This window comes from Carcharodon carcharias, chromosome 23, assembly GCF_017639515.1.
Source record: "Carcharodon carcharias isolate sCarCar2 chromosome 23, sCarCar2.pri, whole genome shotgun sequence".
Taxonomy (NCBI): domain Eukaryota; kingdom Metazoa; phylum Chordata; class Chondrichthyes; order Lamniformes; family Lamnidae; genus Carcharodon; species Carcharodon carcharias.
In genome coordinates this window covers 49,868,074-49,892,974 of record NC_054489.1, presented here as the reverse complement: position 1 = coordinate 49,892,974, position 24,901 = coordinate 49,868,074, and the positions used below count along the sequence as shown (strand labels likewise).

The following is a 24,901-nucleotide window of genomic DNA, read 5'->3' as shown; positions in this document are numbered from 1 at the left end:
AAGGCACTGGTCAGAAAAACATCTATTTTGGGGTGAAAAGTTGAGGCTGACTACTAATGCAAGAATAGCATGTCTTGGCTGAAAAGGGGGTTGACTTATGTGCCAAGTAAATGCAAAAACATAATTTTTAGTGCTGAAAAAATTGGGTTGCCTTATATGCCTGGTTGACTTACTGTATAGCAATGCACAAAGTATCTAGAGCGAAACAGGAGCTGGAGACAATTATGCACTGGGGTGAACCAGACATAATAAGGGTTATTGAGGCATGGCTACAGAAAAATCAGGGCTGGAAATGAGACATTACAGGGTATAACATATTTGAAAAATACAGAGACTGAAAGAAGGGATATGGAGTAGCTGTACTTATTAGGAATAACAATGACAGTAAAAAAAAAGGGATATCTTTATCAGGAAAATAAAAAAATAGAATCCATATAGAGACAGAAGTTAATAAAGGATCAATCTCATTAATAGGTGTGGTCTACAGATGATCTAATAACAGAAGGAAGGTGGAGGAAGAAATATGAAGAAAAATTAAGGAATTGAGGGGGAAAAATCGAATAATATTCATGGAGGATTTTAGGTACCCTGATAATAATCAGATAAAAGAGGTGGGTAAATGAGATATGGAAATGGAGTTACCACACTCCTTTCTAATCCGATACATAAAAAGCCCAACAAGGGGAGATTCACTATTGAATCTAATGCCAGAGCAGATAAAAGAGAAATAAATGTATGCAATAGTGATCATAATAGTATACTTTATGGCGATGATAGAGAAGGAACAAATATGGCAGAAAGCAAGTTAATAGATGGGTCTAAGATTAGAACCTAGGAAAATAAAATTGGCAAGAATATTGAGATTCAACGATGTGCAACAATGGGAAACATTTCATACCATGTTCAACAGAGTGTAGGGAAAATATGTTCCACTAAAAGGAAAGCACAAACTAAACACTGGTGAGATTTCATGGATCAATAAAGACACAAGGGAAAAACTGAGGGTTGACAAAGAGGCAAACGGAAGAGTATAGGATAAAAGAGATTAAGGGATTATGAGAGAAGTCCAAAAAAAATTAGGAAGATAAAGAGGAACTATGAAATTAAATTATTAAGGAACATAAAAACAAAATAGTCAAATTTTTAAAGGCACATCAATAAAAAAAAAACTGAAGGCAGCGATTGGAATAGGACCATTCAGGGATGGATAGGATAATACCACAGGTGGCAGATATATTAAATAATTACTTCACTAGAGAGATAGAACATGTAGACATGACACTTAATGATGAGATGAGCACTGAGATAAGTCTATTTAAATAAAAAGGCGAAGTATTAAACAGACAAAGCAAACTCAGAGGGTAATATCCATGGTCCAGATAGGTTGGATCCGCGGATTTTAAAATGATGTCGGAAAGAGTTGGCAGAGGCATTACTAAGTATATTTAGTAATTCATTAAAAAAGGTGTAGTGCCAGAAGACTGGTGAAGAGCTAATTAATTCCTATAATTATGAAGGGGACAGAATATGTCCAGGGAATTATAGACCCGTCAGCTTAACATCAGTGGTAGGAAAAATGATGGAATCCTTATTAAAAGGGAGACTAGAAGAATATCTAGAGATCATAAATATAACAATAGTCAGCATGAATTTCAAAAGAAAAATTCTTGCTTGACCAACCTTATTGAGCTTTTTGAGGAAATAACACAGAAAGTGAAGAATGGTAAATAGATGTCATTTATCTGGATATTCAAAAGGCCCTCGATAAACTGCCCCATTATATCAGTTAGGGGACAAGTGGCAGAATGGATTACTAGCTGGCTTTAAGACAGAAAGCAGAGAGTGGGAGTAAAGTTATTCAGAGTGGCAGAAGGGAGTAAGTGGTGTTCCACAAGAATTAGTGCTGGAGCCACTGCTGCTCACAATTTATTTCAATGATTTGGATGTTTAGAAAACACAATTTCTAAATGTGCAGATGACACCAAATGGAGTAGGTGTTGGGGGTGGGGGTGTTGGGGGTGTGGAAGGATAGTAAACGCTGAGGAGGACTGCAATAAATTACAGGAGGACATTATTAAAATTACTGAATGAGCAACTAATTGGCAAATGAAGTTCAACACAGATAAATTGAGGTAGTGCATTTTGATAGGGAGGTCACTTATTACTTGGAAAAGTGCGAGTGGCCTCTCAGTGGGGTGGAGGAACAGGAGTACAAACACACCAATCACTAAAAACTGCACCACAGATTAGCAGAACCATGTGGGTGTACCCACACTACATGGACTGCAGCGGTTCAAGAAGGCAGCTCACCACCACATTCTCAAGGGCAACTAGGGATGGGCAATAAATGCTGGCCCAGCCAGCGAAGCCCGCATCCCATGAATGAATAGAAAAAAAGAAAAGCAAATCAAGCACTAGGCTTTACTTCTAGAGGGATAGAATTGAAAAGTAGGAAAGTTATGCTAAACCTGTATTGAACCTTAGGTAGACCACACTTAAGAGCAGTGTGTAGAGTTCTGGCCACCAAATTATAAAAAGGATAGAGAGGCACTGGAGAGGGTTCAGAGGTGATTTACAAGGGTGGTAGCAGAAGAGATGTGTGGGTATACATATCAAGAGACGATTGACAGGTTGGGTTTCTTTTGTCTTGACAATAAGTGGCTGAGGGGTGACCTAATAGATGTATTTAAGGGGAAGTTTTACAAGCATGTGAGGGAGAAAGAAATCAAGGGTTACGATGGTAGATTTAGATGAGGAAAGATGGGAGGCAGTTCAAGTGCAGCATAAACACCAGCATGGATGGTTGGGCCGAATGGCCAGTTTCTGTGCCGCAGATTCTGCATAATCCAACCCTGTGTAAGTGCTCAGGATATGTCAGTTCAACCTGCATTTGTTCATCTTGATACCACATGTGAGATCATTGAACTTCTTATGGCACTGCAGCCTGGTCTTTGTGGCTGGCAGTGACCAGACTAGCTGTCGTTCCCATTGCCTTCACAGTGTTTGACTGAAAGGCCTCCTGGCTTCCTATGGATAGAAGACTTCTCCCCTCCTGATGAATCTTGGAGTCGGCTGTCTGCCATGTTGTATCATTCTTGACTCTTTCTCAGGAGAAACTCACAGCTAGAATAACATTCAGCACCTGCTCCAGTCAAATCCATCTTCCATTTAAGAATAGCAGGCTTCCTTTAAGCAGCACAGCCTGGTTCCAGCTCATGCTAACAACTCATAATTTTGTTCCTGCCACTGAAGTTTGAAGGCTGCATGCCATAAACGCAATGGGCATGGTTATAGGCGCATTGCGGTCCTTATCGAATTTAGCAGCCGATGTACTGGGAAAGGAAGTTGGAGCTAACATTCCAGTGCTTCACTGAGCTGGAACATTAAGGTGATCTGGTTCTCTCCACTAAGACTGCTGACTGGCTCCGTGCTTTTCAAATGTCTTTCTCACTGGTATCTTGTTGTTCCAGACCCTCATTAATATTCCTCCCTGTTACCATTTCAGTTCTTTTTCTTTACACTTTTTAAATTGTCTGCTTCAGTCATGATATTGGGACAATGGCCTGTAACGTCCAAGCTCCAGGGCAATGTCTTTGGGGATACTCTAAAGATGCATTGCAGAAACCACACCCCCACCACCCCCGTATTTGCATGGCAATTACCCGGAAAGTTCAAACTTCTGATGGGCAATTGCCCTGCATTGGGAACCATCCGAAAGTGTGATTTAAATCCCAAACGTCGGACGGTTCCGACTGTGTTACATCAATAGTTACTCAGAAACAGTTAGAAGAATTAAAACCACTTCTCGCTTCTGGGTATCTATTGCGCTGACCCAACCTGAACACTCAGCAGACTTCCCCCACTGCCCCCCAACAGGACTACCCCCCCCTCCACACGCCTCCCCCCCCCCACACCCCACAACTACCCAGTCCAGCCCGACACTCCTCCCCTCAGCCACCTGTCCCAGTGCAACTCAAACCGCAGACCCCTATCCATGCCCCTGGCCTGACCTTACCTGACCTGAGCCTATGACATCCCACCCCAGCCCTCCCCCCTACCCAAGCCCAGTCCAACCAATCCCCCAGGCCCAGCCCAACACCCTTCCCCGATGTCCCCAGGTCTGACCCCAGCAAATCCTGCCCATTTAACTTATACAGCTTGGTTTACAGCAGCTAGTGCCATAAAAAAAGGGTGTGTGGCTTACATAGCTTCGGCTGACAATACCTTCATCCTTGACAATATTGCCTTGGGAACCTGCTGTGCCAGAGTGATCTCACCAGTGCACCGAGGGGCTGGGAAAGATATAGACCCCTTGGGCTGTGCGACTCACAATAAATGTATGTAGTGAATACTAAATGTATTATAATTGTATTGAAGCACCACAGTGTGCAACATGATGTATGTCGATAGTGCAATGGGATTGTTGTTGTCTGTAATGACCATATTGAAATGACTGTAATATTCATTGATTGTATTGAAGTACCCCGTGATCCATGTGTAAGAGTTGAATCTGATTGAACTTTTTGTGATGGCGAGTTAGAAATGTTTTACAATGTTCCTCCAGATATTTTATGAATAAAGTATATTTTTTGGAAAAAAAATCTCACCCAGTCTGAGCCAGATTGTTGGGTGAGAGAGGAGTGGTTTCATTTTAAAGTAAGAGATGAGGAGCAGAACGGCAATCCAACTGAACTGTTGTTCCACCAGAAGTAACGGGCCATTATTAACATGGTGATTGCGACTTATATGAAACAACTTAATTCCCCAACTTAATCTGCACTAACAGGCCTCAAACCAATTTGCTATTTTTTTTTAAATCTCCACCCACAAGCCTCTAGTTTTAAGTGAGATCCTTGACAGCATTGTGGCAAATAGTTTAGCCTCAGCTTCTCAAACTAACAGTTCACAGTTTACAGTCCCTTAACCTCAGAGCACACTGGCACAGCAGGTCCAGAGAGCGCAGTGTGCTGAGTCTCATACTGAGGGAGAAATAGATTGATAGGTGAGTGATTGGGTGGGTGTGAAAGTAAGCAGTCGGGTCAGGGAGGGGTGGTGATGGGAGAGAGGATCAGGTCAGGTAAGGGGTGATAGTTGGATAAGGTCAGGTCAGGGGAGGGGTTGTCAAGACCGGTCAGGGAAGGGTGGTGGTGGTCGGAGAATGAGTCAGGTCAGGTCAGGGGAGGGGTTGTCAGGTCAGGTTGGTACTCAGTCAGGTTGGCAGGTGAGGTTTGCAGTGCTCAGTTCAGATACATAGGTTAATCTCCTAGTTAGACCAGATATTAATCACCGCACAATTTCCTGGGTAAGTATCCAGCAAGTCCCATGTATCTGGCCCAAGTCTCCTACCCTAAGCTCAGTGTCAGAGACATTCACAGAGGGTCCTGGACAGCAGAAATCTGCCCATCAGAAGTTTAAACTTCTCAGGCAATTTCAGTGCATGTGTACACGTGGGGTACTCTCTGCAGGGTCCCAATGCACAACTCACAACTTAAATTCCAATTCTGATGACATGGATACCAGAACAATTGGTCCAGAGAACATAAAGATATGGATGGTTGAGAAAATCTCAGGCTGTTCTGAAAACAAATTCAGTATATTCATGAAAATGTGACCACGTAGAACAGGGTTCATAATTATATCCTGTTATTTACTGATATTTACCCTAGGAGCATTTGGTGGGAAAGTGCACAGTGATCTATGCTCTGTTTAAGCGTGCTGTTCCTGCCCTGGGAACCTCGGAATGAGCAATGAATAGAGTAGCATTGTATCATGGAATCATAGAAAGTTTACAGCACAGAAGAAGAGGCCACTTGGCCCATCGTGTCTGTGCCAGCTGAAAAATGAGCCACCCAGCCTAATCCCACTTTCCAGTATTTGGTCCTCTGTCCTGCAGGTTACAGCACTTGAGGTGCATATCCAGACACCTTTCAAATGAGCTGAGGGTTTCTGGGCCTCTACTTCCCTTTTCAAGCAGTGAGTTCCAGACCCCCACAACGCTCAGGGTAAAAAAAAACTTTCATCATCTCCCCTCTATCCATTCTACCAATCCCTTTAAATCTATGCTCCCCTAGTCACTGACCCTTCTGCTAAAGTAAATAAGCCCTTCCCATCCACTCTATCTAGGCCCCTCAATTTTGCACATCTCAATCAAATCTTCGCTCAGCCTCCTGTGTTCCAAGGAGAACAGCCCCAGTCTATCCAATCTTTCCTCATAGCTGCAACTTTCTAAAACAAAAACAAAAAAACTCAGCAGGTCTGGCAGCACCTGCAGGGAGGAACACAGTTAACGCTTCGAGAATTTGTTTTGGATTTCCAGCATCCGCAGTTTTTTGCTTTTATCTTGCAACTTTTTAATCCTAGCAAGATCCTCATAAATCTCCTCTGTACCCTCTCTAATGCAGTTACATCCTCTCTGCAATGAGGTGTCCAGAACTGCACTCAGTAATCAAGTTGTGGCCTAATTAGTGTTTTATATAGTTCCAGCACAATTTCCTTGCTGTTATATTCTATGTCTCAGCTAATAAATGAAAGGATTCCATATGCCTTCTTAGCACCTCATCAACTTGTCTTCCTACCTTCAGGGATCTGTGGACATTCACTCCAAGGTCCCTCACTTCCTCTACACCTCTAACAATCCTCCTGTTTATTGTGTAATTCTTTGCCTTTTTTGACCTCCCCAAATACATCACCTCACGCCTCTTTGGGTTGAATCCCATTTGCCACTTTTCTGCCCATCTGACCAGTCCATTGATATCTCCCTGCAGTCTACAGCAATCTCCCTCACTAGCTACTGCACGGCCAGTTTGTGTCATGTATAAATGTCTTGATCATTCCCCCTACATTTATGTCCAAATCATTAACATATGCCACAAAAAGCAGGGGTCCTAGCACTGAACTCTGGGTAATCCCAATGGAAGCAACCTTCCAGTCACAAAAATATCCATCAACAATTCCCTTTGTTTCCTGCCACTGAGCCAATTTTGTATCCAGCTTGCTATGTTCCCCTGGATCCCATGGGCTCTTTTTTTTAAACCAGCCTGACATGTGGGACCTTGTTAAAAGCCTTGCTAAAATCCATGTAAACCACATCAACTCCACTGCCCTCATCGATCCTCCTTGTTACTTCCTCAAAAAATACAATCAAATCAGTCAGATACGACCTTCCCTTCAATCCGTGCTGACTGCCCTTGATCAATCCTGTTTCTCAGAATTGATTCCAATAATTTGTCCACCACTGAGGTCAGACTGACTGGCCTGGAATTATTCGGTCTATCCCTCATTCCCTTTTTAAACAAAGGTGCAGCATTAGCAGATGTCCAATCCTCTGGCACCTCACCTGTATCCAGTGAGGTTTGGAAAATGATGGTCAGACCATCCGCAATTTCCTCCCTGGCTTCTTATATCAGCCTGGGGAACAGTTCAACCGGCCCTGGTGATATATCCATTTTCAGGGATGCTCATCCCCTTTGTACTTCCCCTCTCCCTATGTTTATGACATCCAATATTTCACAAACGTCCTTCTTGTCTGCCTTGCCCCCTCATTTGTGAAGAGGGACACAAAATATTCATTTAAGAATCATACCCATGTCCTCTGCCTCCACACACAGTTGATCTTTTTGGTGTTTTATAGTCCCTACTCTTTCTTTAGCTATACTCTGGCTCTTAAACAAGAATTTTATGGCCCCTCCCAGCCTGCGGGATATTACAGTCTCGTCAAACTGAATAAAAAGTTAAATGGCTGGCCGCATCCACTGGGGAGAGAAGAGAGGCAGGCCACGGCAGGGCTGTAAAATCCTGGCTGTAATGTATTGGTAAAACATCTTTGGGTTCTCCTTGATTTTGCTTGCCAATATTCTTTCATGTCTTCTCTTTGCTTTCCTAGTTTCCTTTGTGATTTCACCCTTGTCTTTCTATATTCTTCTCGGCTTCTTTTTATTCATTCACATGGTGGGAGTATCGCTGTCTAGGACAGCATTTATTGCCCATCCCAAATTGCCCTTGAGAAGGTGGTGGTGAGCTGCCTTCTTCAACTGCTGCAGTCCATGTGGTGTAGGTACACCCACAGTGCTGCAAGGGGCAGGGGAGGGGCGGTGGTGGGGAGTTCCAGGATTTTGACCCAGTGATAGTGAAGGAACAGCGATATATTTCCAAGTCAGGATGGTGGGTGGATTAGAGGGGAACTTCTAGGTGGTGATGTTCCCATGTGTTTGCTGCCCTTATCCATCTATATAGTAGTGGTCGTGGGTTTAAAAGGTGCTGTCTAAGGAGCCTTGGTGAGTTCCTGCAGTGCATATTGTAGAGGGTACACACTGCTGCTACTGTGTGTCAGTGGTGGAGGGAGTGAATGTTTGTGGATGTGCTGCCAGTCAAGTGGGCTGTTTTGTCCTGGACAGTGTCAAGCTTCTTGAGTGTTGTTGGAGCTGTACTCATCCAGGCAAGTGGGGAGTGTTCCATCACACTCCTGACTTGTGCTTTGTAGATGGTGGGCAGGCTTTGGGGAGTCAGGAGGTGAGTTACTCATCGCACGATTCCTAGCCTCTGACCTGCTCTTGTAGCCACAGTATTTATATGGCTAGTCCAGTTCAGTTCCTGGTCAATGGTAACCCCAGGATGTTGATTGTGAGGGATTCAGTGATGGTAATGCCATTGAATGTCAAGGAGCGATGGTTAGATTCTCATTGTTGGAGATGGTCATTGCCTGACACTTGTGTGGTGTGAATGTTACTTGCCACTTGTCAGCCCAAGCCTGGATATTGTCCAGATCTTGCTGCATTGGACATAGACTGCTTCAGTATCTGAGGAGTCGCGAATGGTGATGCACATCGTGCAATCATCAACGAACATCCCCACTTCTGACCTTATGATGGAAAATAGGTCATTAATGAAGTAGCTGAAGATGGTTTGGCTTAGAGCACTATCCTGAGTAATTCCTACAGTGATATCCTTAAACGGAGATGATTGAACTCCAAAAACCACAACCATCTTCCTTTGTGCTAGGTTTGACTCCAACCAGTGGAGAGTTTTCCCCAATTCCCATTGACTCCAGTTTTGCTAGGGCTCCTTGATGCCACACTCGGTCAAATGCTGCCTTGATGTCAAGGACAGTCACTCTCACCTCACTTTGGGAGTTCAGCACTTTGGTCCATGTTTGAACCAAGGTTATAATGAGCTCAAGAGCTGAGTGGCCCTGGCAGAACCCAAATTGTGAGCAGGTTATTGCTAAGCAAATGCCGCTTGATAGCACTGTCAATGACCCTTTCCAATAAGTTACTGAAGATTGCGGGTAGACCGATGGGGTGGTAATTGGCTGGGCTGGATTTTCCTTTATTCATTCATGGGATGAGCGCGTTGCTGGCATGGCCAGCATTTATTGCCCATCCCCAATTACCCTTGTTCAGCGGGCATTTAAGAGTCAACCACAATGCTGTGGGTCTGGAGTCACACATAGGCCAGACCAGGTAAGGACGGCAGATTTCCTTCCCTAAAAAAGGCATGAACCAGATGGGTTTTACAACAATCGGCAATGGCTTCATTGTTATCATCAGACTTCTAATTCCAGATTTTTTCATTGAATTCAAATTCCACCATCTGCTGTGGTGAGATTCAAACCTGGGTCCCCAGGGCATTACCCTGGGTCTCTGGATTACCAGTCCAGTGAGAGTCCTGCTTTTTGTGTTCAGGACATACTTGGGCAATTTTCCACATTGCTGGGTCGATGCCAATGTTGTAGCTGAACTGGAACAGCTTGGCTAGGGGGCACAGCAAGTTCTGGAGCATACCTTCAGTATGAAGGTACAGAAGGTAAAGTCGCACGGGATCAGAGGTGAGCTGGCAAGATGGGTACAGAATTGGCTTGGTCATAGAAGACAGAAGGTAGCAGTGGAAGGGTGCTTTTCTGAATGGAGAGCTGTGACTAGTGGAGTTCCACAGGTATCAGTGCTGGGACCTTTGCTGTCTGTAGGAAAATGCAACTGGGCTAATTAGTAAATTTGCAGACGACACTAAGGTTGGAGCAGTTGCAGATAGTGAAGAGGATTGTCAAAGGATATAATGGGATGTAGATCGGCTGGAGACTTGGGCGGAGAAATGGCAGATGGAGTTTAATCCGGACAAATGTGAGGTAATGCATTTTGGAAGGTCTAATACAGGCAGGAATTATACAGTAAATGGCAGAACCCTTAAGTGCATTGATGGGCAGAGGGATCTGGGTATACAGGTGCACAGGTCACTGAAAGTAGCAACACAGGTGGATAAGGTAGTCAGGAAGGCATATGGCATGCTTGCCTTCATCAGCAGGGGTATTGAGTATAAAAGCTGGGAAGTCATGCTGCAGCTGTATAGAACCTTGGTTAGGCCACATTTGGAATATTGCGTGCAAATCTGGTCGCCACATTACCAGAAGGATATGGAGGTGTTGGAGAGGGTGCAGAGGAGGTTTACCAGGATGCTGCCTGGTCTGGAGGTTATTAGCTATGAGGAGAGATTGGAGAAACTCGGATTGTTCTCACTAGAGCGACAGAGATTGAGGGGCGACTTGATAGAAGTTTACAAAATTATGAGTGGCATGGACAGAGTAGATAGTCAGAAGCTTTTTCCCAGGGTGGAAGAGTCAATTACTAGGGGACATAGATTAAAGATGAGAGGAGAAAACTATAGAGGAGATGTGCGGGGCAAGTGATTTTACGCAGAGGGTAGTGAGTGTCTGGAATTCACTGCCAGAGGAGGTGGTGGAAGCACGTACGATAGTGGTGTTTAAGAGGCAGCTTGACAAATACATGAATAGGATGGGAATAGAGGGATACAGACCCCGGAAGTGCAAAATGTTTTAGTTGACGGGCAATGTGATCGGCGCAGGCTTGGAGGGCCGAAGGGCCTGTTCCTGTGCTGTACTTTTCTTTGTTCTTTGTACTATTGCTGGAATATTGTCAGGGCCCATAGCCTTTGCATTATCCAATGCTTTCAGCAGTTTCTTGACATCACGTGGAGTGTATTGAATTTGCTCAAGACTGGCATCTATGATGCTGGGGACCTCCAGAAGAGGCAGAGATGGATCATCCATTCAGCATTTCTGGCTGAAGAATGTTCCAAATGCTTCAGCCTTATCCTTTGACCTCGGGCTGGGCTCCCTTAGCATTGAGGATGGGGATATTTGTGGAGCCTCCTTCTCCAGGGAGTTGTTTAATTGCACACCACTATTCACAACTGTAGCATTGAGTTCTGTGTGTTTGACATAAGTTTTCCTTTCTTGCCTCATCCTACCCTTGATATCCAGGGGCTCTAGATTTGGCCCTCCCAACTTTTTCCTTGTGGGAACATGTTTACTCTGGACCCCTTGAATCTCCCCTTTGAATGACTCTGATTCAGATTTACATTCAAGTAGCTGCTTCCAGTCCACTTTTGCTAAATCACTCCTTAGCTTAGTTAAATTGGCCTTGACCTAATTTAGAGCTTTAACTCCTGTTTTATCTTAACTTGCACAATGATGGAAAAGCACAAAACTAAATTATGATCACTGCCATCCAAATGCTCCCCCACTGTCACTCCTTCCACCTGCTCAGCTTCACTTCCTAAAACTAAGTCCAAAACTGTATCCCCACTTGTTGGGCTTGCTACATGCTGCCCAAGAAAGTTCTCCTGAATGCACCTTAAGAATTCTGTTCCATCCATTCCTTTCACACTAAAACTATCCCAGTTAATATTGGGGTAGTTAAAATCCCCTAGTACTGCCCTTTTGTTTTTGCACTTCTCAGGGAATTGCCTACATATTTGCTTTTCTATCTCCCTCTGGCTGTTTGAGGGTCTATAGTACACTCCCAATAGTGTGACTGCCCCTTTTTTATTCCTCAGCTCAATCTATATGGTCTCAATTGCTGATCCTTCTAACATACCATCCCTCCTCACAACTGTAATTGCTTTTCTAGCCAGAATTGCCAATCCCCTCCCTTTTTATCCCCACCTCTATCTGGTGTGAAAGCCCTGTAACCAGGCATGTTAAGCTGCCATGTCTGTCCCTCTTTAAGCCATGTTTCTCCATACTGCCACGTTTCTATCTGTGCCCTCAGCTCGTCTGCTTTATTTGCTCCACTCCTTGCATTGAAATATATACCATTGAGCACTGCCAAATTCTCTTTATTTTCTATCTTTTGTTTCCTCTCTCTTCCAGACTCACTCACTGATTTTCTGCCTTCCATTGCCAATTCTGATTTTGCCCCATCTGAGTCAACCCTCAGTTTCCCATCCCCTTTCCAAACTAATTTAAGCCCTCCCCAACAGCACCAGCTAACCTCCCAGCAAGGATAATGGTCTTGGCCCCATTGAGGTGCAAGTTGTCCGGCTTGTACAGGTCTCACCTCCCTCAGGAGCAGTCCCAATACCCCAGGAATTGGAATCCCTCCCTCCTATACCAACTCTCCAGCCATGCATTCATCAGCTCTAACCTCCTATTTCTAGGTGTAGGGGGATCTTTACACAGTATCTGACAATACAATAAGGAGCTTTGGCACATCAGATAAGGAATAAATTCATATCATACATAACACGTTAGATTGCCTAGCAACAGGATACACCATTGACAGACGGGGAACAAAGGGGCCTATTAATTGCTTGTTAACCTAATTGAAAAGCATGTGATTAAAATGTTTACCTCAATCAGCAGCATGAAATCTAACTGAGATTTGAGAACTGCGACTGCATAAACACATCTAATAATGTCCTCTGCTCAACCATCTGTTTCCAAAAGCTGATTTATCAAATGAGCAACCAAACATTATTCCAATACCAAAATGTATCAATAATACAAACATCACAATCCAAATAATACTCGAATCAACGATATAACTGACTCCACCAATAAAGCAGGATCACCAATAAACGAAGATCACAAATAGACAATACTAGCATCATTGATAAACCAACCCCTTATCAATAATAAGTACAAAGTTCTCTTCGCTAACATCTGAGGGCTTGTGCCAAAATTGTGAGACCTGTCCCATAGACTGATGTAGTCATGCTCATCGAATCATATCTTATAGCCAATGTCCATAACCTTTACATCAGCATTCCTCAGTATGCCTTCTCCCAATGGCAGGACAGATATGCCAGAGGTGGCAGCACAGTGTTATACAGTCAGGATGGAGTAGCCCAAGGAATCTTCAACATTGACTTTAGACTCTAGGAAGATTCATGGGATCAGGTCAAAGACAGGCAAGGAAACATCCTGCTAATGTCTATCTTCTGCCCTCTCCCTCCCTCAGCTGATGAATCAGTTCTCCTCCATGTTGAATACCAACTGGAAAAAGCACTGAGGATTAAGGGCACAAAATGTACTCAGGGTGAGCGACTTCAATGTCCACCACCAAGGGTGGAATTTAATGCTCCCCCCACCACCTCCAAGGCAGGTTTGGAAATGTGGGCATTTAATTGGGCAGGATGGTGGGGGCCTTTGTCTCTTAGTCCTGGGACGAGGGCTTGTGGATGGCCCTGCCACCAATTGAGACATATAAGTGGACAGTTAATGGCCGTTTAAGGGTCTCATCTCACCATTACTGGAATTCACCTAGCAGTGAGTGGGCAACTCACCAAGCAAGAAGCCAGAGGGTTTCTGGGTTGGTGGTGGTGGGGGGGGGGGGGGTCTCTTGTTTAAAGGCATCCAGTGTCTGATTGAAGGACCTGATATCAGGAAATTGGGGTGTGGGATCGGCAGCAACGACAGGAGGGTGGCTCTCATAAGGTCTCCCGTGTGTTCCATCCCATTACTACCATTCCTCCAACACACATCTGTGGCCTGGTTCTCTCAGCCATCCTGGGCTTCGGGTAAGCGCATTCCTGGCAGCAGCCTTTGCCTCTCTAGTGTCGCTGCCTGCAAAAACAGCTGCCGGCCTCCGATTGACAGGCAGCCCTTGGTCTTTTTTTTGGGGGGGGGGTGTAGGATTTCGACCCCAAACATCCTTGATCATGAGGAAGGCCTGCCATTGACCACTTACGTGCCTTCTAGAACCGTTGCAGTCCCTGTGGTGTAGGTACTAGGTACACTCACAGTGCTGTTAGGAAGGAGTTCCAGGATTTTGACCCAGTGACAGTGAAGGAACGGCGATATATTTCCAAGTTAGGATGGTGAGTGGCTTGGAGGGGAACTTCCAGGTGGTGGTGTTCCCATCTGTCTGCTGCCCTTGTCCTTCTAGATGGTAGCGGTTGTGGTTTTGGAAGGTGCTGTCGAAGGAACCTTGGTGAGTTTCTGCAGTGCATCTTATAGATGGTACACACTGCTGCCATTGTGCATCGGTGGAGATTGTGAATATTTGTAGAAAGAGTGCTAATCAAGTAGGCTGGATGATGTCGAGCTTCTTGAATGTTGTGGGAGCTGCACTCATCCAGGCAAGCGGAGAGTATTCCATCACACTCGACTTGTGCCTTGTAGATGATGGACAAGCTTTGGGGAGTCAGGAGGTCAGGTCCTCACTGCAGGGTTTCTGGCCTCTGTCCTGTAGCCACAATGTAGCAACTCAAGTTCTGTTTCTGGTCAATGGCGGGTCTCTTGCTGGAAACCCCCATTGCATCCATTAAATACCATCCTACGAGTGTCTTGATAGCACTACTGCTGACTGAGCTGGGCGAGTCACACCAGACATGTCTACAGACTGGGCCTATGGCAGATGGTGAGAGAACTAACAAGAGCGAGAAAACCTTTTTGACCTCGTCATCACCAAACTGTCACAAATGCACTTGTCCTTCTGAGTTGGACAGTCCTTGTGGAGATGAAGTCCTGTCTTCACACTGAGGACACCCTCTATTGTGTTGAGTGGCAGTACACATAACGAATCCAACAGTTCAAAATCTGGCGTCTGTGAGGCAGTGTGTACAATCAGCAGCAGAATTGTATTCAGTCACAATCTGTAACCTCATGGCCTGGCATATCCCTCTCTAAAGTTTGGTTTAATGAGGTTTTAGAAGGGTATGCCACAGCAGCACTAGTCATATCTAAAAATGAGGCACCAACCTGGTGACCACACTGGACCACAACAATGAATGAATAGAGCTAACCAAAGATGAAAGCTCTGCAGTCCTGCCATGTCCAGTCATGACTGGTGATGGACAATTAAACAACTAACAGAAGTAGGCAGCTACACAAATATCCCCATCCTTAACGATGGAGGAGTCCAGCATATCAGCGCAAAAAAGGAGGCTGAAGCATTTGTAACCATCTTCTGCCAGAAGTGCCTTGTATATAATCCATCTCGCCTCCACATGAAGTCTACATCATTATACATGCCAGTCTTCAACCAATTTGATTCACTCCACATGACATCAAGAAATGGCTGATTGCACTGGATACTGCAAAGGCTAATAGCCCTAACAACATTCCAGCAGTAGAGTCATCGAGTCATTATGGCCCAGAAGGAGGCCAAACAGCCTATCAAGTCCATGCCAGCTCTCTGTAGAGTAATCGAATCAGACGCATTCATGTGTTCTACTCCTGTAGCCCTGCAAATGGTTTTATCATGGGTTGACTGTGAGCCTTGTACCGACGACTTGTGCTCCAGAACTAGCCACACTCTTATTCAAGTTGTTCCAGCACAGCTACAACACTGGCATCTGCACTACAATGAAGAAAATCGGCCAGTAATGTCCTGTCCACAAAAAGCAGGACAAATCCAGCCCAACACATCAGTCTACTCATCAGCAGCAAATTAATGGGAGGTGTTATTGACAGTGCTATCAAGCAACACTTGGTCCAGTAACAACCTGTTCACTGATGCTCAGCCTGGGTTCCGCCAGGGTCACACAGCTCTGAACCCCATTACAGGCTTTGTCCAAACATGGAAAAAGAGCTGAATTCCAGACATGAGGTGAAAGTGATTGCCTGTGACATCCAGGCAACGTTTGACCAAGTGTGACTTAAGGAGCCCTAGCAAAATGGAAATCAATGAAATCTGTGGAATGAGGGGGATTAGGGGCAGTCCTCCACTGGCTGGAGGCACAGCTAGCACAACGAAATTTGTAGTTCTTGGAGGTCAATCATCTCAGCCCCAGGACATCGCTGCAGGAGTTCCTCAGGGTAGCATCCTCGGCTCAACCATCTTCAGCTGCTTCACTTTCCTTCCAATCTGTTGATTGCACTGTGTTCAGGACCAGTCGCAACTCCTCAGATACTGAAGCAATCATGCCCATGTACATCAAGACCTGGATAACATTCAGACTTGTGCTGATAATTGACAAGTAACATTCATACCACACAAGTGGCAGAGAATGACCATCTCCAACAAGGCAGAAACTATCTATATCCCCTTGAAATTCATTAGCATTACCATCGCTGAATACCCCACTATCAACATTTTATAAGTTGCCTTTGACCAGAAACACAATAAGGCCAGCCAAATAAATACTGTGGCTACAAGAGCAGGTCAGAGGCTAAGAATTCTGAGGTGAGTAACTGACCACCTGATTCCCCAAAGCCTGTCCACCATCAACAAGGTACAAGTCAGTAGTGTGATGGAATACTCTCCACTAGCTTGGATGAGTGCAGTTCCAACAACACTTAAGAAACTCAACACCATCTAGGACAAAGCAACCCACCCGCCACCTTAAACAGTCACTCCCTCCCATCACTGGTGCACAGTAGCAGCAGTGTGTGCCACCTACAAGTTGCACTGCAGGAACTCAGCAAGATTCCTTCGGCAGCACCTTCCAAAGACAAGACCTTTACCACCTAGAAAGGCAAGGGCAGCAGCTGCATGGAAACACCATGATTTGCAAGTTCTTCTTTATCCTGACTTGGAAATATATCGCCGTTCCTTCACTGTCACGGAGTCAAAATCCTGGAACTCCCTTCCTAACAGCACTCTGGGTGTACCTACACCACATGGATTGCAGCAGTTCAAGAAGGCAGCTCACCACCACCTTCTCAAGGGCAATTAGGGATATGCAATAAAGGTTGGCTTTGCCAGCGATGCCCACATCCTAAGAACTCTCATTGCCTTCTCCATTTTGCTTGGTCACAGGCCAGGGACTCCCATGAGCTGGCAGAAATATTTGACTTCTTCAGGGATGCTTTGGGGACTTTCCTAAAGCATTTACACCTCCTCCTGGGAGTCTCCTGCCATGACTGAGTTCCAAGCACAGCAGTTACTTTGGGAGTCTGGTTTCAGACACACGGCTGACATTTCCTGCCCAGCAGAATTGGTTTTGAGTGTTGAGCACCTCGATGCTGGGCATGTTGGCTTAGGAGAGGATTCTGCCTTTCTCACCAATAGATTTTGAGGATCTCACGAAGGCACTGATCGTACTTCTCCAGTGCTTGAGGTGTCTGCTGTAAGTTGTCCAAGTCTCTGAATCATATGGGAGTTCAGGGATCATTGCTTCCAGGTAACCATGACCTTAGTTACCAGCATCACCAATAAAAAATCACCAAGACACTTGGATCAGCAATAAACTGACACCAACAATGCCAACATCAGCAATAAAACAAAATAACCAATACTAAATTTCAGCATTACCACTAAACCAGCATTGCCAATAAACTGGCATTGATGATAAACCAGCATTACTAATAAATCAAAATCAACCAATAAAACAATGGGAGCAATAGAATGATGGGAACAATACCACAATCACAAATCATCAATGAACTAAAATGACCCATAATGTCAACATTATTGATGAAAAAGCAAAACTTGCTTTTATATAAAATAATATACATTTATATTGCTCATGACTGTCAGATGTCTCAAAGCACTTTACAGCCAATGAAGTACTTTTTGAAGTGTAGTCAGTGTAGCTGTATCAGAAACACAGCAGCCACACTGCACACAGCAAACTCCCACAAACAGCAATGCCATAACATAATAACATAAGAACTAGGAGTAGGAATAGGTAATTCAGCCCCTTGAGCCTGCCCCGCCATTCAATACAATCATGGCTGATCTCATTTCAGCCTCAACTCCAATTTCCCATAAGAACATAAGATAACATAATAACCATAGGAGTATAGGAATAAGGAGGATTAGGCCATTCAACCTTCCAGCTTGCTCCGCCATTCCATACAATCATGGCAGATCAACTCCACCTCCCTCTCTGCCTCCCGCCATGACCCTTAGCTCCCTTGTCTGTCAAAAATCTGTCTGCCTTGAATAAATTCAATGGCTCAGCCTCCACTGCTTTCTGGGAAAGAGAATTCCACATTCTAATGACCCTGTTTGAGAAAAATATTTCTCCTCATCTCAGTCTTTAAAGTCTTATTCTTGAACTGTGTCTCCTAACTCTAGTCTCCCCCATGAGTAGAAGCATTCTCCAGGCCCCCTCAAGATCTTGTATCTTTCAATAAAATGACCTGTCATTCCTTTAAACTTCAATGGTTATAAAGGTCCAATCTGTTCAACCTTCTTAGGGTAAGACCTTCATTCCAGGAATAAGTTGAGTGAACATTATCCGAACTGCTTCTAATGCAATTATGTCCTTTTTCAAATAAGGAATCCAAAACTGTATACAGTATTCCAGATGTGGTCTCACCAATGCCCCACATGACTGCAGTAAAACATCCCTTTTTTATATTCCATCCTTGCAATAAACACCAAACCAGATTACTTTTGTTTTTGTGATGTTGATTGAGGGATAGAAGTTAGCCAGGCCACAGGGGAGAACTCCCCTGCTCTTCTTCAAAATAGTGCCATGGGATCTTTTACATTCACCTAAGCAGGCCAGTGGGGCCTTGGTTTAATATACTCCCTCTGTACTGCAGTGGAGCATGGGCCTTGATTTTTGTGCTCAAGCTGAATACCGTATGCAGTTCTGGCCACTGCACTATAGGAAAGGTATGATTTCACTTAGAGGGGGTACAGAGGAGGTTTACGAGAATGTTGCCTGGAGTGGAGAATTTTAGTTATGAGGAAAGATTGGATAGCCTAATATTGTTTTCTTTGGAACAGAGGAGGCTGATGGGAGACCTGATTCAAATTATGTATAAAATTACAAGGGAGCTGGGTAAAGTGGATAGGAAGGACCTATTCTCCTTGGTTTCAGGATCTATAACCACGGGGTAAAGATTTAGGGTAAGACGTAGAAGGTTTAAAGGGCATACAAAGGGAAATTATTTCACCCAGAGGGTAGTGGGGATTTGGAACTCAGTGCCTGAACAGGTTGCAAAGACAGGAACCCACAATGTTTAAAAAGTACTTGAAGTGCTGCAGTCTACAAGGCCAAGAGCTGGAAAATGGTTTACTTGTTGGCCAGCATGGACAAGATAGGATGATTGGTCCCATGAATTGCTGTAAATTGCTCTAGAACCAGTATCACCAATAATGCCAACATCATGAATACACCAGCAGTACCAAGAAACCAACCACATCAATAATACAAGCATCATTAACAATATCAACATCACTGATAACAATGGCATCAACAAGCAACCAATTTCATCAAAACACAAAAGAATCATCAATAAACCAGGATTGCCTATAATACCATCTATACCTATCGAAACCTGTCATAATCTTGTACATCCCTATCAAATCTCCCCTCAATTTCCTTTGCTCTGAGGAGAACAACCCCAGCTTCTGCAATCTAACCTGGAAACTAAAATCTCTCATTCCTGGAGTCATTCTGGTAAATCTCCCCTACATTCTCTCAAGGACCCTTACGTCCTTCCTGAAGTGCAGCGGCATTACAGTTAGTACATATATCACCAATAATACCAGCACCACTGCTCAAACCAACAAAACTATTAATACTACCTACATCACCAATAAGCCAACTTCGCCAATAATAGCAACAATGCCAATAAAATCAACTTAACCAGTTATGGAGACAGTACCACAACCATCACCAATAAGAACATATATTACAAATGATATCAACATCAACAATAATACCAGCATCAACAATGGTTGATAGGGGGAGCTGGTGGCATAGTGGGAATGTCACTGGACCAGTAATCCTGAGGCCCAGACTAATACTGGGAGATATGGGTTTAAATGCCACTATGTCAGCTTATTCAATTAATAAAACAGATTTTGGAAATATAAAGCTAGCTTCGGAAATATCAAGCGATCATCCATTGTCACAAAAAACCACCTGGTTCACCAATGTTCTTTAGCGAAGGAAATCTGCTGTCCTTACCTGGTCTGGCCTACATGTGACACCAGACCCACAGCAATGTGATTGACTCTTAAATGCCCTCTGAAATGGCCTAGCAAGCCACCCAGCTCATGGACAATTATGGATGGGCAACAAGTGATGCCTGCATCCCATGAAAAAAGTTATAAAAAAAGTATACACAAATATACCAGAATCACCAAGAGACTTAGATTGGCAATAACTTCACAGATACCACTAAGCAAGCTTAGATAGTGATTTTTAGTAAACATCAATCATTCTCAGATTAAACTTACTGAATAAACTAACAGGGCCAAAGGGAGCCATTTAGAAGTAACACATGATTCTTTAACAGTAATCACTTTATATATTGTTATACTGACAATGAAGTAGACAAGCCAGCAACTGATGATTTTAAGGTAGTGAACCTCAATTAATTTTGAAGACATTAGATGAATCAATAGCTATTTTAAAGGACTTGACTAATATTGATAGCCTTTAAAGAACGGTATTGTAAAGAAGCCTTTTAACAACAACATGACACTATAATTTTGTAAAATGTCTGTTAAGTTCAACATAATTACTGCATGTACCTTACAGATACAATGTAGAACTATGTATTGAAAGCTGTGCCAGTAATATAAACACTGTAAGCAGTATGTCTTTTAATGGCAAAGATTTAATCTTGGATGATTAAGAACACTGACATTAAAAGCTCACCTTTCATAAGTACATAACATTAGATGAATTATGTAGCTTTTTGCCTTTATATTTAAATTGAGATTAACTCACTAGAAATACTTTTGCAATTTTTTTAATGAACAAGGCAAATCTGTACTATTAAACTGTACGTAACTCTGGATGAAACCAGCAGCCGAGACCTTGATCCATGAACTCATATGAATAAAAGCAAAAAACTGCGGTTGCTGGAAATCCAAAACAAAAACAGAAATACCTGGAAAAACTCAGCAGGTCTGACAGCATCAGAGGAGAATAGCAAAGTTGACGTTTTGAGTCCTCATGACCCTTCAACAGAACTAAGTAAAAATAGAAGAGAGGTGAAATATAAGCTGGTTTAAGGGGGGGGGGGTGGGTGGGACAAGAAGAGCTGGATAGAGGGCCAGTGATAGGTGGAGATAACCAAAAGATGTCACAGACAAAAGGACAAAGAGGTGTTGAGGGTGGTGATATTATCTAAAGGAATGTGCTAATTAAGGGTAGAAAGCAGGACGAGCAAGGTATAGATAGCCATAGTGTGGGTGGGGTGGGTGGAAGGGAGTGTCAAGTGCCTTCAGGACAAGTGAGTATGTCGCAAAGCCAATGCCTCCAACAGAAGAATCCTTCATCATTACCAGTAATGCCAACATAACCAATAATACTGGCAACATCAATATCACCAGCATCACCAAGAGTGATTATGGCACAGATTGTGGCCATTCAGTCCATTAGATCCATGTCGGCTCTCTGTGGAGCAACCCAGTCAATCCCATTCCTCCTTATCTCATAGTCCTGTAGGTTTATTTCCAACAAATAACCACTCAAATTTCTTTTGAGATAATTCATCATCTCCACTTCCATCACCCTCATGCGCAGAATGTTCCAGAGCTTTACCAATTACTGTGTAAAAAAAAAGTCCTTCCTCACATTCCCCCTGCATCCCTTAAACAAAACCTTAAATCTGTGCCCCATAATCTTTGTTCCACTAGCTATTAGCAACAGCTTTTCCTGGTCTACTTTATCATGACCTGTAAAAATCTTATACACCTCTATCAAATCTCCCCTCAATCTCCTTTGCTCCAAGGAGAACAACCCCAGCTTCTCCAACCCAACCTTGTAACTAAAATCCCTCATCCTGGAACCATTCTGGTAAATCTCCTCTGCACCCTCTTGGGGACCCTCACATCCTTCCTGAAATGTAGCAACATTATAATTAGTACCTACATCACCAATAATACCAACACCATTAATACCAACATCACCAACAGACTACCGATACATTGACATCAATGATAACACAAATGTCACCGATAAACCAGTATCACCAATAATACCAACATCACTGATCATACCAGCATTATCAATAAACCAACTTCATCAATATTACAAATAATAAAAAAAGTATCATTAATAACCCAGAATCACAAATAATACTAACAAAAACAGCTAAAGTAAATGTTGGTGCCTTAAAGCAGAGACAGTTCTGTCAAAGAGTCATGAGGACTTGAAACGTTAACTCTTTTCTTCTCCGCCGCTGCCGCCAGACCTGCTGAGTTTTTCCAGGTAATTCTGTTTTTGTTTTGAATTTCCAGCATCCGCAGTTTTTTTGTTTTTATCTCAGGAGAAACTATGATGTGGTATGAGGAAATGGAAGAAACAAATATCACAGTATATGACACAAATTACACACCAAATATAGAGAGAAACCAAGGAATCAACATCAGCAGAGAAGTATTGGAGAAATTTAAGGGATTTAAAGCCAACAATTCTTCAAGCCTTGATGACCCAGATCCTAGGGTTCGAAAAGGATGGAAGCACTGGTTATGATTTTCTAAAACTCCCTAGATCCTAGGATGGTCCTGGCAGCTTGAAAGTTAGAAAACATAACTCGGCTATTCAAGAAAGGAGGGAGAGAGAAAACAGGGAATTACTAAACAGTTAGTTAGACATCAGTCATCGGAAAATGCTGGAATCTATTATGTCACAATCTCTGTGGGAACCGTAAGCTAAAATAATCAAACTTATCAAATGAGCTACAAAGAAAAAGATTTCACTTTTTGTAACTTCTACTTTAACACAAAACAGAATCAACATAAATTAAACATGAATTCACAAGCAAATTATCTTTAAAAAAAAAGGTACATTTCACTTTAAATAGTCAATACAATAAAGAACCACAAGCATCTACATCACTACCCACATAAGTGTGACACTGCGTAGCTACACAGTTCCACAATATGCTGATCTTTATTCACTCAGTGGATCAGGAGTCCTATCCAACAACAGCTTTCACCTTTCAGTTTCCCGGGGATGGTTATTATCTGCAAGTCATCTTCCTATGGTCCCTCTCTCCCTCAGGTCACAACAGTCCTGATGGTGTAGCTTTCCACAGTTCCTTTTCAACCGACCAACCAATAATGCTCTGGTCCATGGTATGGCCACTTTTGCAAAAACACCCAGCTCTTTAACGTCTCTGAGCAATTTACAGTATTTAGACACGCTTAGCCAGATCACAAAGTACCTCCAAGAGCTCCTGTCTCCTTTTCTGCCAAACAGAAAAACTGACCCTGAGAGAGATTTTCTTCTATCCAATTCTGTGTTTCCCTTTCTGACTCCCTCTGCTTTCTCTTTGTGTCTGTGCACTGATGGGCTTTGTTTTCCAGCTTTTCTACATGTCTTTGTGTCTGACAGTCACACAACTTTCTGTATGTCACCTCCCTTCCTGTTGGCACTGCTTCCAGGTCAAGGGTCACCAGGTCACATGGGTCAGTATTTCTTATTATCCAAAAGTGATTCCTTTACAACTGATGCAAACTCTTAAAAGTCTTGTTCAGACATTCTTACAAATAATTACAGATTTCAGACATCTTAAAGAAATTACAATTTTTCCCTATGGCACTGATTCCAGGTCAAAGGTTGTCACAATTATTAAGAAAGTCATTGCATTCCATTTGAAAGATCATTCTATGATCAGATGAAGTCAACATGGTTTCATGAAAGGTAAATTATGTTTGACAAATTTATTACTGTTTTTTTGAGGATAAGACAACTAGATTAAGGGAAGTATACTTGCATTTCCAAAAGCATTTGATAAGATGCCACACAAAAAAATTAAGACCCAAGATAAGGGCTCTTGGAGTACGAGGTAACATATTAGCATAGATAGAGGATTAGTTCATGGATAGGAAGCTGAAAGTAGCAATAAACAGATGTTTTCGAGTGGCAGGATGTGACCAGTGGAGTGCTGCAAGGATCAGTGCTGGGGCTTCAGCTATTCACAGTCTATGTTAATGACATGGACAAAGAGACCAAAGGCAATTTTTCTCAGTTTGCTGATGATACGAAGTTAAATGAGATTGCAAGCTGTGAAAAGGGCACAATGAGGCTACAAAGAAGAAATAGACAGGTTGAGTGAATGGGCAACACGGGGGCAGCTGAGTATAATGTGGAGAAGCGTGAGGTTATTCACTGTGGTAGTAAGAATAGAAAAAAAACATATTTTTGTAAAGGTGTGAAACTTTTAAATGCTGCTGTTGAGAAAGACTTGTACAAGAAACAGGGAAAAGCAGGCAGCTACAGCAAGCGATTAGGAAGACAAGTGCCATGTTGGTTTTTATTGAAAGAACATTGGAGTACAAGAATAAGGAAGTCTTGCTGCAATTGTACTGATCTTTGGTGTGTTTACACCTGGAATACTGTGTGCAGTTTTGGTTGCCATATCTAAGGTAAGATATACTTGCTTTGGAGGCAGTACAGCAAAGCTTTACTAGAATGGTTCCAGGGATGTGAGGTTCTCTTAAGATGAGAGCTTGAGCAAATTGGGTCTCTATTCTCTGGAGTTTAGAAGAATGAAAAGTAATCTCATTGAAACATTAAAGGTTCAGAATAGCCCCTAAGAGGTTGTTTCCCTTGACTGGGGAATCCAGGGCACAGTGTCAGGATAAGGGGTTGATTAATTTAGGGCTGAGATGAGAAATTTTTCACTCAAAGGGTTATGAATAGGAACATAGGAGCAGGAATAGGCCATTCAGCCCCTCGAGCCTGCGCCACCATTCAGCTGGATCATAGCTGATCGTCCACCTTGATGCTATTTTCCCAT

At 43.2% G+C, this 24,901-nt stretch overlaps 1 protein-coding gene across 1 annotated transcript in view; it reads right to left on the bottom strand.

Annotated features, from left to right (window-relative positions):
* Nucleotides 1-23,457, bottom strand: part of LOC121269121 (corticotropin-releasing factor receptor 1-like) — a 458,204-nt gene extending 434,747 nt beyond the window's left edge. Inside the window, exon 1 of the mRNA XM_041173593.1 lies at nt 23,324-23,457. The gene's annotated coding sequence lies outside the window, so the exon portion shown is untranslated. The remainder of the gene's footprint in view (nt 1-23,323) is intronic.
* Nucleotides 23,458-24,901: the final 1,444 nt, after the last annotated feature.